Source organism: Rhinoderma darwinii, chromosome 5, assembly GCF_050947455.1.
Source record: "Rhinoderma darwinii isolate aRhiDar2 chromosome 5, aRhiDar2.hap1, whole genome shotgun sequence".
Taxonomy (NCBI): Eukaryota; Metazoa; Chordata; class Amphibia; order Anura; family Rhinodermatidae; genus Rhinoderma; species Rhinoderma darwinii.
Genome location: NC_134691.1, coordinates 287,840,921 through 287,857,195, shown reverse-complemented (window position 1 = coordinate 287,857,195; position 16,275 = coordinate 287,840,921).

Sequence of the window (16,275 nt, the reverse complement as noted above, 5' to 3'; positions counted from 1 at the left end):
CTGTATTATTTATTTCTAGTTATTAATCCGTTAACAATTTCGTCTCAAGTTTGTATTAACTCACTCTTTTTCCTTCTTTTAATGCTTTTATTATACTATTGACCGCTTCAACCTCCTACACATTATATGATGACGCGTTTTGCTGCCTGCGTTGGAGTGTGCTTTGTACGTATTTGGTTGTTAGGTGTCAGTATTTGTATGTTTTCCTCGCAGACATCCCTGGGAATAATGCTGGACATAGGGCCATTACATCATTCTGCAGCCTAGGAAGAGGGTATGATTAACAGCTTCAGATAGTGAAGAGTTGAGGGGTTAGAAATGCTGACAGTGCAGTCTGCCTCCCAGATAAACAGTGGCTAAACATACTGGACACATCTTTGTTTTGTGCAGGGCTGATTATTTTAATTCGCTGTGAATTGTATCTTGGTGGGAATTTTGATTTTGGGGAGATATAGTTGGTTTGTATCACCAGACATACTAGTTGATGGATGAAGTTATGGAAACAGTTCACGTGCATTTCAATGACCAATAATTATAAAGGCACATAATTAATTTTACCTAGAACAAAGATTGAGTCTCAAGTTCCTGCAAGTTCCTTAAGGCCGTAACAGCCAAGACTGTTAATTAAGAGCTGTCAGTCGGACATTAAAATCACACCTTTCATGCCTTCATAAACTTTATGGGAAGTTCTTCTGTATCTCACCTTTACTTCATGACCCCAAGCAAAGGTTAAAAGACAAGAGGTGCTTCATTATGCTAAAAACGTATGATCCTAAACCATTGATCTTCCCCTTACCCTCTCCACCTACCCGAAACATGAATGGACTGGAAAGCGTGAGAAAAGGGGGGTACATAAAGGTCTGTAGGGTCACTAGGATAGAAGGGAGATCAACGAAGACTGCATTAATAACATCAATGAGAACCACTAGCCAATGGGAATAGTAGGGGACGTGTGAGACTCGAAGGGAAGGCGATAATATAGTTTTTAGAGCATATTGTCAATGTAGAGTGGTAAATAAATTATTGAGGATGGGGATCATGGTAAAATGCTCAAATCATCGTAGCTTCTAATAATAATAATATATATATATATATATATATATATATATATATATATATATATATATATATTTTATCCATCATTTTTTGTGACTATACAATGTGGCGTAATATAGGGATAAATCATAAATATACAGTATAGTTACATATAATAAGACATAGATATGTATTATATTATATATTTTTTTCTTAGGACGTGTGTGCATCTTTACGGTAGTAGGCTGGCAAAGCGTTTGCATACATATTCATAATATTTTTCTATTACATAGTATGTCTTGTATAATAGCATCTGGTGACCTTAATCCATGGCACATGTAACATTATAAAACTGTTATAAAAAGTCATTTAGATAGTAATAAGAACGTTAAGGAGTTAAGCATGGATTCTGCAAAAATGAAACTTCACAAACGTTGTACGGCTGTTTGACGTGTACAAGTATTAGTAGCGCAGCATTAAGTAAATGTTTTAATTTTCCCTCGTGCGCTGTATTTGTTTTATGTCTGCCAAAGAGCGACCATTTCCTGATTCAATTTATAGAATACATTAAATTCGTTTTTTTTTTCTGATTTTAAAGCGATTTTCAGATATACTGCAAAATTAAAATATCAATGTATTAAGCAAAGTGATTAATGCCTAAATATGTATACTGTGGAGCCAGAGTTCTAAAAGTATATTGCTGTGGGAATGTTAATGTGCTATAAAAGGCAACTGTAATGTATAGTAGTTTTCAAACAGTGGCAGAAGTGCATCTTCATGAAACTGTATTGGTGTTAGAAACCAGATAGATAGATAGATAGATAGATAGATAGATAGATAGATAGATAGATAGATAGATAGATAGATAGATAGATAGATAGATAGATAGATAGATAGATAGATAGATAGACAAATAATAAATAGATAGATAGATAGATAGATAGATAGATAGATAGATAGATAGATAGATAGATAGACAAATAATAAATGGATGGATAGATAGATAGATAGATAGATAGATAGATAGATAGATGCACATACATAGACTTCTGTTAAATCACGCTACACTGGCATGTAATCTGGCTTTGAGCCTTTACAATGTTTTTGAATCACGTCTGAATAACTATAATATATATGCAATTTCTAATACAGAACTGGAGCTATGTGTTACATATAAAGCCTCTCTGGAGTTTTTGATTAATGATAAGTGATTAACCATATTATTAGGAGCCGTCCAGGGTAATACATCAGACTATTAACTGGTCCTCGTTACATTACAGGTCCTTAACCTTTGTTGGCCCAATGCTCTGACTTGACAGTCGATTACAGGGCCGATAGTTCATGTTTTAATGAACAGTTTGTCTCTCCCTAATTTATATACATACGCTTATCAGTTACGCAGGGTATAATATTGTTATTATTCTGAATAACTCATGGGAAATTGATTGTAAGCACAAATACTCTTGTACTGAAAGAAGATATATTTGAATGAAAACCTCAAATAGCCCTTTATTTAAATAAATGCTTCTTAATGTGAATGGGCCCAATTAAGTTTATTATGAAATTTAAGAAAATTATGTCTTTATCAAGTTACTTATTTTAGATTTGCGTAAAAGGGGAGCAAATAGAAGCTAAAACATTTACGGTTTTGCTGGGCCATTAGGCCAAACTTACATAGTGGTGCATTTGTGAACTACACCACTACTGCACAAAAAAGTTTTTAAGATTTCGTTTTATTTAAAAAACAAAACTGAAAATGTTCTTTCGCAGTTTTTTTTCTGTTTTTTTTTTAAAGAAGACCATTTTGTCTGCTCCCTCCATTAAAGTAATAGGGGGGAAATTGCAATAAAAACCTTAAAGTACAAACTGATCTAAAATGGTTACAAAATAGCGGTGAAAAAAAGTGAAAAAAGTGTATGAATGAGAGGTCCAAATATTTTGACTCACTAACATTGCACATCTGTCCGGTGCACTTAAAAATGTTACATGTAAATTGAAATAAATAAATATATATATATATATATCGCTACAGAAAATACAGTACTAAAGGGCATTCACAGGCAGGAGCACATCTATGTTACTAGGTGGCGCAATCTCATGGCTGGTTAAAAATATAGAACGGGCTTTCGAGCCAGTCATATGAATGCTTGTTTGATATCCTTCAGTGCTTATAACAGAGCTGATTCTGTAGTAGGCCAAACAGTAAAACAGGTTTTTAGGCAAATTTTCCATGTTTCTTAAACATACCTGCTTACTGGTCAATGGAAAATCTAGTGTCATAACTTAACGTAAAATTTCAGTTACTTTCCATGTCGTTTCATGCACATACAGAAATGCATAGAGTATTTAATGTTTTTGTAGTTCACAGTTTATATCCATCAGATATTCCTTACTGAACATTAAAATAGGAAACTTGATTCCTGAATCCAATATTATTTTCGTTGTGCAGCACGTATTGACTTTAGACTTTAAAAATTTTTGGCTACGATTTACTGAACCTATTAATAGAAGTATGCAGAATGTTCATCTATTGTATATGACACAACATGCACACGTTGCGGAATTTGGTGCAGAAAACCTGCATCAAAAACACAGGTAATTCCGCAGGTAAAATCCACACCTAATAGTGCATTTTATGATGTGTTTTTATCTGCCGTATTTACATTTTGAAGCGGAAAGAGGTGCCGTTTTCTGCTGCGTATTTTGGTGTGTTTTATTTTTAAACTGGTCAGATACAATTCGCAAGCAGAAACGCAAGATAAATTGACATGCTGCAGATTTTAGAAAAAATCTGCAATGTGTAGATGAAATTTCTTGAAATCTCATTTACTTTGCTGGTACTGTATTGCACTGCGGATTTGCTGCACGAAAATCTGCACGGCAAATCCGCACAAAATCCGCGTCATATGCATTTGGCCTGAATATATTGCAGAACCTCATTGTTTTTACATTTGAAGAAAGCCACTTTGAAATCATGGCATGCAAACTTTTTTTTACTGTTTTTATTTTTTAATTTTGAAAATAAACTAAAAATATAAAAAATGGAAAATAGTATGTATGATAATATGGCCTTATTCAGGGTTCAATGTGCTTTCTATGGGAAATGAAAAAAATATAATAAATAAATAATAGGAAAAGCTGTGGTATATATTTGTTATCACTACAACACATTCAAACATCTTTTCTAATGTAAAACATGCTACTTTAGGCCTTGTTCACAACAGGCAGCTATTGGTGATTTTTTTTATACAATTTTTTTTCGTGGCCAAAACCTGGAGTGAATACTGAAGGAAGGCGGAGCTTAACAGAAAGATGTAAACTTCTCATCTCTTTGGATCTGCTCATGGTTTTGGTTAAAAAAAAAATATACACCAAAAACTGCACTGGCCTATATTGCATTGGTAACAGGACAGGACTATTCTCAGGCCCCTTTTGCACCACGTTTATTGGCTTCTTCAGAAGGATACTTCTGGTTAGCAAAGAAAAAGAAATGTATCATGTGATGCACCCAAATATTTAGCTCAATTGTAGGGCCATAAACATGGTGTGAAAGGGGGCTTATTGCACTGTACTTACCGTCCTGTATGTCTCTTGATAGATCAGACAGACACACACACACACACACACACACACACACATATATATATATATATATATATATATATATATACATATACATATATATATATATATATATATATATATATATATATATATATATATATATATATATATATATATATCTTTATTTTTTAACAAGAATCCCAAAAAATGATTTTTTTTCTGTTGAAGTGTACAGAAATCAGTAAATTGCAAAGTTTGCAAACATAGTATAGTTCAATATACATTATATTTTATATAATTGTGTTTTCGGTGAAGATATTTTGAGGCACTATTATACAGGTAACAGCTGAGTTCTATATTGTCCCGAAATCCCAGGTTGCTATGAAGTGTTTTGAGATATGGACTTGCTGATTCAGGCACATGCAGTAAATGATCCAGTGTTAGGCGATCATATTTCTCACCCAAGTACTGTTCTAGTGTGTCCCAATAAATAATTCCTGTTGGTTAATGTTCAGGGGAGCGGTGCATTTTCTAAGAGCAGTCATTTGTGTATGTCTTACTTGGTAAAATGAATATACAACCAGGCCGGATCAGATGGAAGGAGTATATTTGCTGTTGTAACTGATCGCAGGTTTTGTTCATGAGAACTGATCAGTTTATAAGGGGCAATGACCAATGTAATTTTGGGCCGTGAGGTGACATGCACACATATGTGGTTTGTCTTTTAACCTGCAGCGGGCCCAACATGCATTTTTTAGTACGATTGCTCATAAAAGATGTTGTTTGTTTATTAACATGTTGCCATTAAAGGGACAGTTTCAACAACTGTGTATATCATTTATATTAAAATATGAGTATATAGTGGTTGTATGTATGTTCAGTAGCATAGGTTGTCTTGTATTAGATAGAATGTGACTGAACAAGGTTATTTCACTGTACATCGTATATATTTAAAGTGCTGCACAATCGTGCACACACTGGTTCATATCAGATCACACTGTGGTGTATACTGTACTATATCTACATCTGATGCCTGACAGCTCCGCAGGGCTCGTGTAGAGAAAGAGTTCTCCAGCACACATAGCTATGCAGTACAGAGAAAGTTATGCTTTAGGTTTATTGTGCCACATGTATTATATGCATTGAACACAAATTTGTTTTCTTTTTTGTACTATGCCTATAATGCATTTACAAGTTCTATGCTACTCATGCAAACATGACCCCAAAACCGCTTTCCAAACTCAACGGCAAGACTGTTTTCTATTAATTCTATGAAATCTGATTGGGTTTCATAGTAATATCATTATTGCCTGCTTATGTTTTTAAATCTTTAACCCTATAATTAGCTCTTAAACCCGTGCAGATTAAATTTATGTCTTCATGTGGTTTTTGTGTGTTTGTGTCTGGTTTGAGTTTTCTCTACGGCACTGATATAAAAGAAAACAATAAAACTGTGTTCTCCTTTGCAAACATTGATTTAATAAATTGTCCTTGTGATAGTAGGAACTGGTTTGCTGTATATGTTTGTATTATTATTTTTAATGGCTTGTTTGTTGTTTTTTGCTTATACTTCGAACACATGGAGGATAATTAATAGAACGTAAGATACTTTTGTAATTATTTTTCTGAGAGTGTTGCCTTGCTGTAGTATACGGAAGTGGGTGGGTTAATGTGTGGCCTTGGTCACTGTCGCAATCTACATAATTTGGCTGTTAGTGGTATAATTTGTTACTGCGGCTCAGCGCTGCATCGGTTGCATTCTTTTAGACTATAAATTAAATAGCTCATTAGGTAAAGTCAGCATCATAAATCTGCCAGTTAACCTCTTCACGGTCATAGAGGGTCGCACCCTGGTATTTAAAAAGTTTTGGTTTATGCAAAGCATAAGGAATAACAGAAGAAATTAATCTTATTGGAATGCATTACTTTAAATTGGGCTTAGCCTCATGGTAATGATCTTGTTCAATAGGATATTTTGTGCATTAGCGTATAAACAGCGCCATTATACCTTCATCAATAATCTAATTGCCATACATACTATTGAGATCAGGCTAACTTTTACCAGATGTAGAGGTTCTGATGGAGAAGTTTGAAAAGATGCATTATATTAATATTTTTAAAATTATCTAACCAAGCATACAGATATGTGGGCTGAGATATTTTGGGTAATGATTTGGAATTCAGTGTCAAATTAAGTTGTTAAATAATAGATTCAAATTTAACAGGTATTTTCTGCTATTAGTAGTATTTTTCGTCTTGTCAGACTATTAGGACTGAACGCACTTTTCTGTATGCACCTTACATATGTACTGCTGTTAAAGGGGTATTCCGGTTACAATAAGTTACCCCAGATCCATAGGGCAAGGGGTAACTTGCTGATTGGGGGGTGTCCGACAGCTTGGACCCCCACAGTTTACGAGAACGGGGAGCCCGAAGTTGCCCGAACACCAAGTTTGAACCGAGCGGGAGGTCGCTCATGTGCACTGCCGCTCCATTCAATCTCTATGGCAGCGCCGGAAAAAGCCGAACACTGCACTCGGCTATCTCCGGCACTCCCATAGAGAATGAATGGAGCGGCAGTGCGCATGAGCGACCTGCCGCTCGGTTCAAACTTGGGGTTCGGGCAACTTCTGGCTCCCAGTTCTCGTAAACGGTGGGGGTTCGAGCTGACGGACACCCGCCGATCAGCAAGTTACCACTTACCCTACGGATAGTGGGTAACTTGTTGTATAGTATACCCCTTTAAGTACAGGTACCGTAATTGTTCCGCTTTTGAGTTCAGTATGAGTATAGTAGAAATACAGACAGAAAAAGTAAATTTTTCAGTTGCTTCTCCAATTGATGCACCTGTTTTTTAGGGTCAAAAAAAAAATTAATCATACAGTACCCATATGGACATTTCTCATGGATTCATAAACCCATATGTGACTTCTCAGTGTCCATTGACTTCTGTGGGGGTAAAATCGTTGTCTATAAGGCACCTGATGGAGCATACCATAATTTGTTTCATGTGATGCCTCACGGACTGCCTAAGCAATGCAAAACAATAGTGTCACACAAAGATAGAAACCTCCATAGTATTATATTATTGGTATATTATGGATCAATATTACATGGAACTGTTAACGATATACAATATGGTCATGTGCATGTGGATTAAGTATAGTCTCTTGCAGTGGAAAGTTCAACTGCCTTAAATCCACAACCCCGTCCAAATAAATTATACTATAGCAGGGGTCTCAAACTCGGCCGGGTAAATGGGCCGCACATAGAAAAAATGGGAAGTTGACGGGCCACATTGCTTTCAAATTTGATACAATACAAAATTATTGTTAATCAATTAGTTATTTGAACTACTATAACAATATATTACTATAACAATACTGCTTTACTATAACAATACTACATTACTATAACAATACTGCTTTACTATAACAATACTACATTACTATAACAATACTGCTTTACTATAACAATACTACATTACTATAATACTACATTACTATAACAATATTACTTTACTATAACAATACTGCATTACTATAATACTACATTACTATAACAATACTACATTACTATAACAATATTACTTTACTATAACAATACTGCATTACTATAATACTACATTACTATAACAATACTACATTACTATAACAATACTGCATTACTATAATACTACTACATTACTATAACAATACTGCATTACTATAATACTACATTACTATAACAATACTAAATTACTATAACAATACCACATTACTATAACAATAATACATTACTATAACAATACTACATTACTATGACAATGCTACATTACTATAACAATACTACATTACCATAACAATACTACATTACTATGACAATATTACATTACAAATACTGACAATACTACATTACTATAACAATACTACATTACTATAACAATACTACTTTACTATAATAATAATAATAATAATAATACATTACTATAACAATACTACATTACTATGACAATATTACATTACAAATACTGACAATACTACATTACTATAGCAATACTACTTTACTATAACAATACTACATTACTATAATAATACTACATTACTATAACAATACTACATTACTATAATAATACTACATTACTATAATACTACTATATTACTATAATAATACCGTTAGGTTTAAACTTACTGGAAATTTGTGAGTTTACTCCAGTTTTCCAGTTTAAGTGTCGCTATATGTAGTCTGGCTGCTCAGTTGGCAGACACAAGAATGTCAAGATTGGGCAGCCCCTTCTTAGATAATGCCACAGTGCCCTCTGTAGATAATGCCACAGTGCCCTCTGTAGATAATGCCACAGTGCCCTCTGTAGATAATGCCACAGTGCCCTCTGTAAATAATGCTAGTGCCCTCTGTAGATAATTCTACAGTGCCCTCTGTAGATACTGCCACAGTGCCCTCTGTTGATACTACCACACTGCCCTCTGTAGATAATGCCTCTGTATATAATGCTACAGTGCCCTCTGTAGATACTGCCACATTGCCCTCTGTAGATACTGCCACAGTGCCCTCTGTAGATACCTACACAGTGCCCTCTGTAGATACTGCCACAGTGCCTTCCGTAGATACTGCCACAGTGCCCTCTGTAGATACTGCCACAGTGCCCTCTGTAGATATTGCCACAGTGCCCTCTAGATAATGGCACAGTGCCCTCTGTAGATAGTGCCACACCCCTTTAAAGATAGCGCCACCCCCTGTAAATAGCGCTACCCCCTCTCCTGTAGATAGCGCCAGAACATAGGCCGGGGATTCCGCTCTTAGAGGGAACCCCTGATGTCACTGTCGATATATGGACAGTGATGTCAGGGGCTACTCCTGGAGCTAAATCCCCTGCCAGAGCATCGGCAACCGGGATTCCGCTCCAGGAGTAGCCACTGTCGTCACTGTTCATATATGGACAGTGACGTCAAGGGCTTCTCCGGGCACAGTGCTTAAAGTAGCGCTGCACCTGGGGAGCCCTCGGCAAGTGGAGTAGCTCCCTCTGCTTCTCTGCTCTGAATTAATGAAGCAGGGAGCTGTCGGTTCCTTGCTTCAGCACTGGCTTCAACTGTATCTGCATCCTGAGGACGCAGATACAGTTGACAGTGGGACAGTTGACACAGGGTTGTGTGGGGCAATATCTACAGGGGGGTTGCACTATCTACAGGTGGCTGTGTGGCCATTGCTTACCTACCATCAAATGTCTGCACTGCTTCTTGATGTCATGAAGGAGCACTGGCGCATTTCTCCTACGACCTGCTCTCTCCTCTCCCGAGGGAGCTACGATGCTCCGCGGGCGACAGATGACAGCCTCAGGGGCCGCGTGTTTGAGACCCCTGTACTATACTTTCTGAAATTTCTCAGTATATACCCAACTTGTGAACATAGCCCTACTGAATGCACAGCTGACTAAAAACTAGCTTTTTTGGCCTTGTTTACACAGGGTGATAATAGTGTGGTTGAGAATGGCACCACTACTATAAGAAAATGATCCTAAAGAGATTATGGGGTGTTTTCTATTTAAATAACTTCTCTAGGAGATGTCCCAGGAACTGCCTCTATAGAAAAGGGTATCAACATAATTTCTTTTTAGTGTTTTCTTTTTACTTCAGTGAAGAAAAGTCACCAAAAAAAAGCATAAAATAAAAACAAAAAATCACAACAAAATTGCCTAAACAATCTACCATTAAGAAAGTTCTGTGTGAATACAGAATGATATGCTCACTTTAAACTTGGCCTTAGATCTCATTCACCCACCCCCCAAAAAAAACATAAAATTCTGAAAAAAATCTGCATGGGCTAATATTATTTTCTAGGAAACTGGCGTAGAAGTTTTTACATTGCACATTTGTCCACTAAAGCACTGGAAAAAAAACAAACTAAAGTATCCCATGTCAACCCAGTCTTCAAGAACAAAACCTTGACAATATTAGGCTTCGTTCACATCTGCTCTAGGGCTCCGTTCCAACGTTCCGTCTGAGCTTTCCGTTGGAATGGAGCCCTGACAGACACAAACGGAAACCATAGGTTTCCGTTTTCATCACCATTGATTTCAATGGTGACGGATCCGGTGCCAATGGTTTCCGTTTGTCTCCGTTGTGCAAGGGTTCCATCGTTTTGACGGAATCAATAGCGTAGTCGGCTGCTATTGTTATTATTGTTGCAAATATCTTAAAATCAAACATAAAGGACTTTAACAAACAAAATGACCAATGCTCTGTCAATAATGCAAAAAGAGTTATCAGAATTACAGTGCATGTAATTTGGTGGTATTAGGCTGGGGTTCCTTGAGTCCACCAGACGTAATTATTCTGCCTGCCCATCCTTGAGATCCTTGTTATATCATTGAACAGACAGGTCAAAGGACTATGTAATTTTTTAAATAACCGTAAAAAACCTGATTAACCTCAGGAGCATGTGATCTACCTACACTTTGCCTTTGGATCATCTTATCATCTGGTGGGCCAGTACAATCCTAGAGTTTACCTATGCATAGTGTATATCTTATTGTAACATCTAGGTTTTCATGCATTTATAGTAAGTTATCACTGCCTCATAAATACAATTTATCACTGGCTACTAAAGTGTTTTGTATAAAATTCAGTTTTGTATTATTATAAATTGCTACCAACCGGTGATTGAATATGTTATAATGTATTAAATATCGACATCAGTGTCCATATCATAACTAATAGCAGCAGTTAAAATATGGATATTAATTCGGATTGTTATTTTATTCAACATGAATGTCCTATGACAATGCTGAGTGGTAGGAAGACTTGTCTTTGGAACCAGTAGGATCTGACTGTATAGCAAAATAAGCAATTAAAATACAAATACTTTGTCAAAGGTTCTTTTTAACTCTGATGCTTAAGATCAACGTTTGATCGGTGGTGGTCCAACGTCAGCACCCCTGTCGATTAGCACATTGGAGGGGCTATGGCTTCTTAAAACTTCCATAGAAAAGCATTGAGTTGCAATTTCTCATTGCCCCAATGTTGTACACACTGAACGGTAAAGTTGGTTGCATGGGAATAATAAAAGTCGCATTCAACTTTGAGTCGCTGTGTAGCTCCAGCCTAAATCTGTAGATTTCTGCTATAATGTTAGTGTATGTATCCATGGCTAAACCTAATATATAAATTTGCAATCAGAAATTTAGTAATCAGAAATCTATATGAAAAAGTAGGTAGCTAGCATTTACCTCGGAGTGGAAGATGGCTGATTCTTACTGGGCTGTTTCAAAGATGACCACGTAAGAAGTTACAACAAGCTTGTTGTTAAGGCCGCGGTCACGGACCGCGACTTCCACTTACCTGCCTCCCGCAGATCTTCCTCTTCCTGCCGACGTCTCCATCCCCGGAGATGCCAGTACATGTGTCCGCTCTGTCCCGTAGTGTTCACTAGAGTCCGGACACGCTGGTTCCCGGCCTTCAAGGGCAGCACGCAAATATGTAATTAATTAATTAATTATGCTCAGATCACCTTGAACAATAAAAAGGGCCCTGCCGTTTTGATCCTTGCCTGAGCGTTGCAAATGGTTCCTTAGTGTTGTCCTGTTCCCAGTATTCCCGTACCCTGCTACCTGTATCCTGTATCCCGTGCTGTGTTATTGTTCCTGAGCCTGTTTAGTGATTGGAGTCGTGTCCTGCTGCACCCGTTGTCATCCGCCACGTCTGGCGCAACCTACTGCACCCGTTGTCATCCGCCACGTCTGGCGCAACCTGCTGTCATCCGCCACGTCTGGCGCAACCTGCTGCACCTACTACCATCTGTGCCAGAGCCCCTGCCACCATCTGGACTATTTCAGGTACCCTTGTGCTACGAACTTGTACAGACTTTTGCATAGACTGTGAGTGGCCAGCTGCCTCTCCACTACGGCGGAGCAGCCTAGTCGGTCCACATGCCCCTAGATCGTGACATTTGTCAACTTTCAAGAATTGGTTTCAAGGAGATTCTAGATACATTGTGTGTAATTTTTTTTTACATATAAACTCCTAAAATACTGTCAATACTGTGAGCCAGGCAGTCCAAAAGTCTCAATTAAAGGGGTTGTCGAAAAAAAAGGTGTTAAATATCATGTTTATTATATAGATCATAACAAATTAACACTGTTTGCCATTTACATGCCATTAAAAAACGATCCAATGAAAAGTTATGACATTTACTTACATAGTATGGCGGCATTCAAAGTATGTAGTAATATGCTCATCCACCTAATGAGTTGAGTGCTAGTGGACATGCTCAGTCACTCTCCCCATAGCCAGGTCTGTTTACTTGAGGGCAGTGAATAGAAATAGCTTTGTCAGGGAAGTAGTAGAGCCTCTACAGTAGCATAGCAGTATAGCTGAGGAGACATCTTCTTCTCAGCTTGTTATGATTGTAAAGCCCTGCATTCTGACTGATGATAAACCCTGCACATGCCTAATCAGTCTTCTTTTTTTTTTATATACTTTTTTACTTTATATAAAAATCCGGTTCTCCACATATAGTGAGACTAAAATATTGAAATATGATAAACAATGCAACATCTCCCTATTACATCATCTATAATCCCACAACCTCCCCACCACCTCACAGATCTGCGGTTTACCTGTATCATCTATTTTCTAAATAAATACCAAACATTTTTTGCATCTCTATCTCTGAAAACAGTCCACTCAGTCCTTATAGTTTTATTTAATTGCTCTCTAAGGGAGTTCATACTGTGGATGCCACACAGTATATATCTTCACTATGTAAGGCATTTCTCCCTGCAAGGTGGAGATCTAAGAGCCCGGTGCAGGCATATCATGGCAAAGATAGAATGAAGCAGGAGATCGGTTGCAAAACTCAACTTTACTTAGACCAGAGTTATCAGCACTGCCGGCAAGAACAAGAAAATACAACAATTTGTCTCAATATGATAGGCTCACAAATTAGGCTTGGTCCAGGGATATGGTGATGGCTGGCATGCTGATTGTCTGTGGCGTACCGGGCCAAGGGCAACCCCCCTGATGCAGGGTTGGTCCTGCAATAGATGGCCTAGTAGGCTGCAAATTGCTGACTTACGTCTTTGCTAACTGTCTGTGGGATGGGTCCTGCCTATACTCACTATGGCTCACATAACTTACTCACCCACAGGAGGCTCCTGCCTGCCACTGGCAATTCACTCCAGGACCTCTGCCACAGGCTTAAAGGGGTATTCCGTATACAAGTTACCCCCTATCCGTAGGGTAAGGGGTAACTTGCTGATCGGTGGGTATCCGACAGCTCGTACCCCCACCGTTTACGAGAACAGGGAGCCCGAAGTTGCCCGAACCCCAAGTTTAAACCGAGCGGCAGGTCGCTCATGCGCACTGCCGCTCCATTCATTCTCTATGGGAGCGCCAGAGATAACCGAGTGCAGTGTTTGGCTTTTTCCGGCGCTGCCATAGAGAATGAAAGGAGCGGCAGTGCGCATGAGGGACCTGCCGTTTGGTTCAAACTTGGGGTTTGGGCAAGTTCGGGCTCCCTGTTCTCGTAAACGGTGGGGGTCTGAGCTGTCAAACACCCACCGATCAGCAAGTTACCCCTTACCCTACGAATAGGGGGTAACTTGTTGTAACCGGAATACCCTTTATTTAAAAGTGCCATTGTCACTTGCAGCTAGACACATCTCCCCAATACTTCTGCAGCACCTCCCCAACACTCTTTCTCTTATGCAACGCAGCCCAGGCCTTTCTTAATCTTCCACCCGACACTAAACACGGACTGGTGGGAACACAACTGATTTATACTCTAGGTACCACTTGCCCCCTGTACATAGTGCCACACACAGCCCCCTGTAGATAGCTCCACACACAGTCCCCCTGTACATAGTGCCACACACAGCCCCCCTGTAGATAGCTCCAGATACAGCCCCCCAGTAGATAGCTCCAGATACAGCACCCCTGTAGATAGCTCCAGATACAGCCCCCCTGTAGATAGCTCCAGACACAGCCCCCCTATACATAGTGCCAGATACAGCCCCCTGTAGATAGCTCCACACACAGCCCCTCTGTAGATAGTTCCAGATACAGCCCCCCTGTAGATAGCTCCAGACACAGCCCCCCCCTGTACACAGCGCCAAAAACATCCCCCCTGTAGATAGCTCCACACACGGCCCCCCTGTAGATAGCTCCAGATACAGCCCCCCTGTACATAGCACCAGATACAGCACCCCTGTAGATAGCTCCAGATACAGCCCCCCTGTAGACAGCACCAGATACAGCCCCCTGTACATAGCGCCAGATACAGCCCCCCTGTAGATAGCACCAGATACAGCCTCCCTGTAGATAGCGCCAGATACAGCCCCCTGTAGATAGCTCCACACATAGTGCCCCTGTAGATAGCTCCAGATACAGCCCCCCTGTACATAGCGCCAGATACAGCCCCCTGTAGAAAGCTCCACACACAGCCCCCCTGTAGATAGTTCCAAATACAGCCCCCTGTACATAGTGCCACACACAGCCCCCCTGTAGATAGCTCCAGACACAGCCCCCCTATACATAGCGCCAAAAACAGCCCCCTGTAGATAGTTCCAGATACAGCCCCCTGTACATAGTGCCACACACAGCCCCCTGTAGATAGCTCCAGACACAGCCCCCCTATACATAGCTCCACACACAGTCCCCCTGTAGATAGCTCCACACACAGTCCCCCTGTAGATAGCTCCAGATACAGCCCCCCTGTACATAGCACCAGATACAGCCCCCTGTAGATAGCTCCAGACACAGCCCCCTGTACATAGCGCCAGATACGGCCCCCCTGTAGATAGCTCCACACACAGCCCCCCTATAGATAGTTCCAGATACAGCCCCCCTGTACATAGTGCCACACACAGCCCCCCTGTAGATAGCTCCAGACACAGCCCCCCCTGTACATAGCGCCAAAAACAGCCCCCTGTAGATAGCTCCACACACGGTCCCCCTGTAGATAGCTCCAGATACAGCCCCCCTGTACATAGCGCCAGATACAGCATCTCTGTAGATAGCTCCAGATACAGCCCCCCTGTAGACAGCGCCAGATACAGCCCCCTGTACATAGCGCCAGATACAGCCCCCTGTAGATAGCACCAGATACAGCCCCCTGTAGACAGCGCCAGGTACAGACCCCTGTACATAGCGCCAGATACAGCCCCCCTGTAGATAGCTCCAGATACAGCCCCCCTGTAGGTAGCGCCAGATACAGCCCCCTGTAGATAGCTCCACACATAGTCCCCCTGTAGATAGCTCCAGATACAGCCCCCCTGTACATAGCACCAGATACAGCCCCCTGTAGATAGCTCCACACACAGCCCCCCCGTATATAGTTCCAGATACAGCCCCCCTGTACATAGTGGCACACACAGCCCACCTGTAGGTAGCTCCAGACACAGCCCCCCTATACATAGCGCCAAAAACAGCCCCCTGTAGATAGCTCCACACACAGTCCCCCTGTAGATAGCTCCAGATACACCCCCCTGTACATAGCGCCATATACAGCCCCCCTGTAGATAGCTCCAGATACAGCCCCCTGTAGATAGCTCCAGACACAGCCCCCCTGTACATAGCGCCAGATACAGCCCCCTGTAGATAGCTCCACACACAATCCCCCTGTAGATAGCTCCAGATACAGCCCCCTGTAGATAGCACCACACACAGCCCCCTGTACATAGCG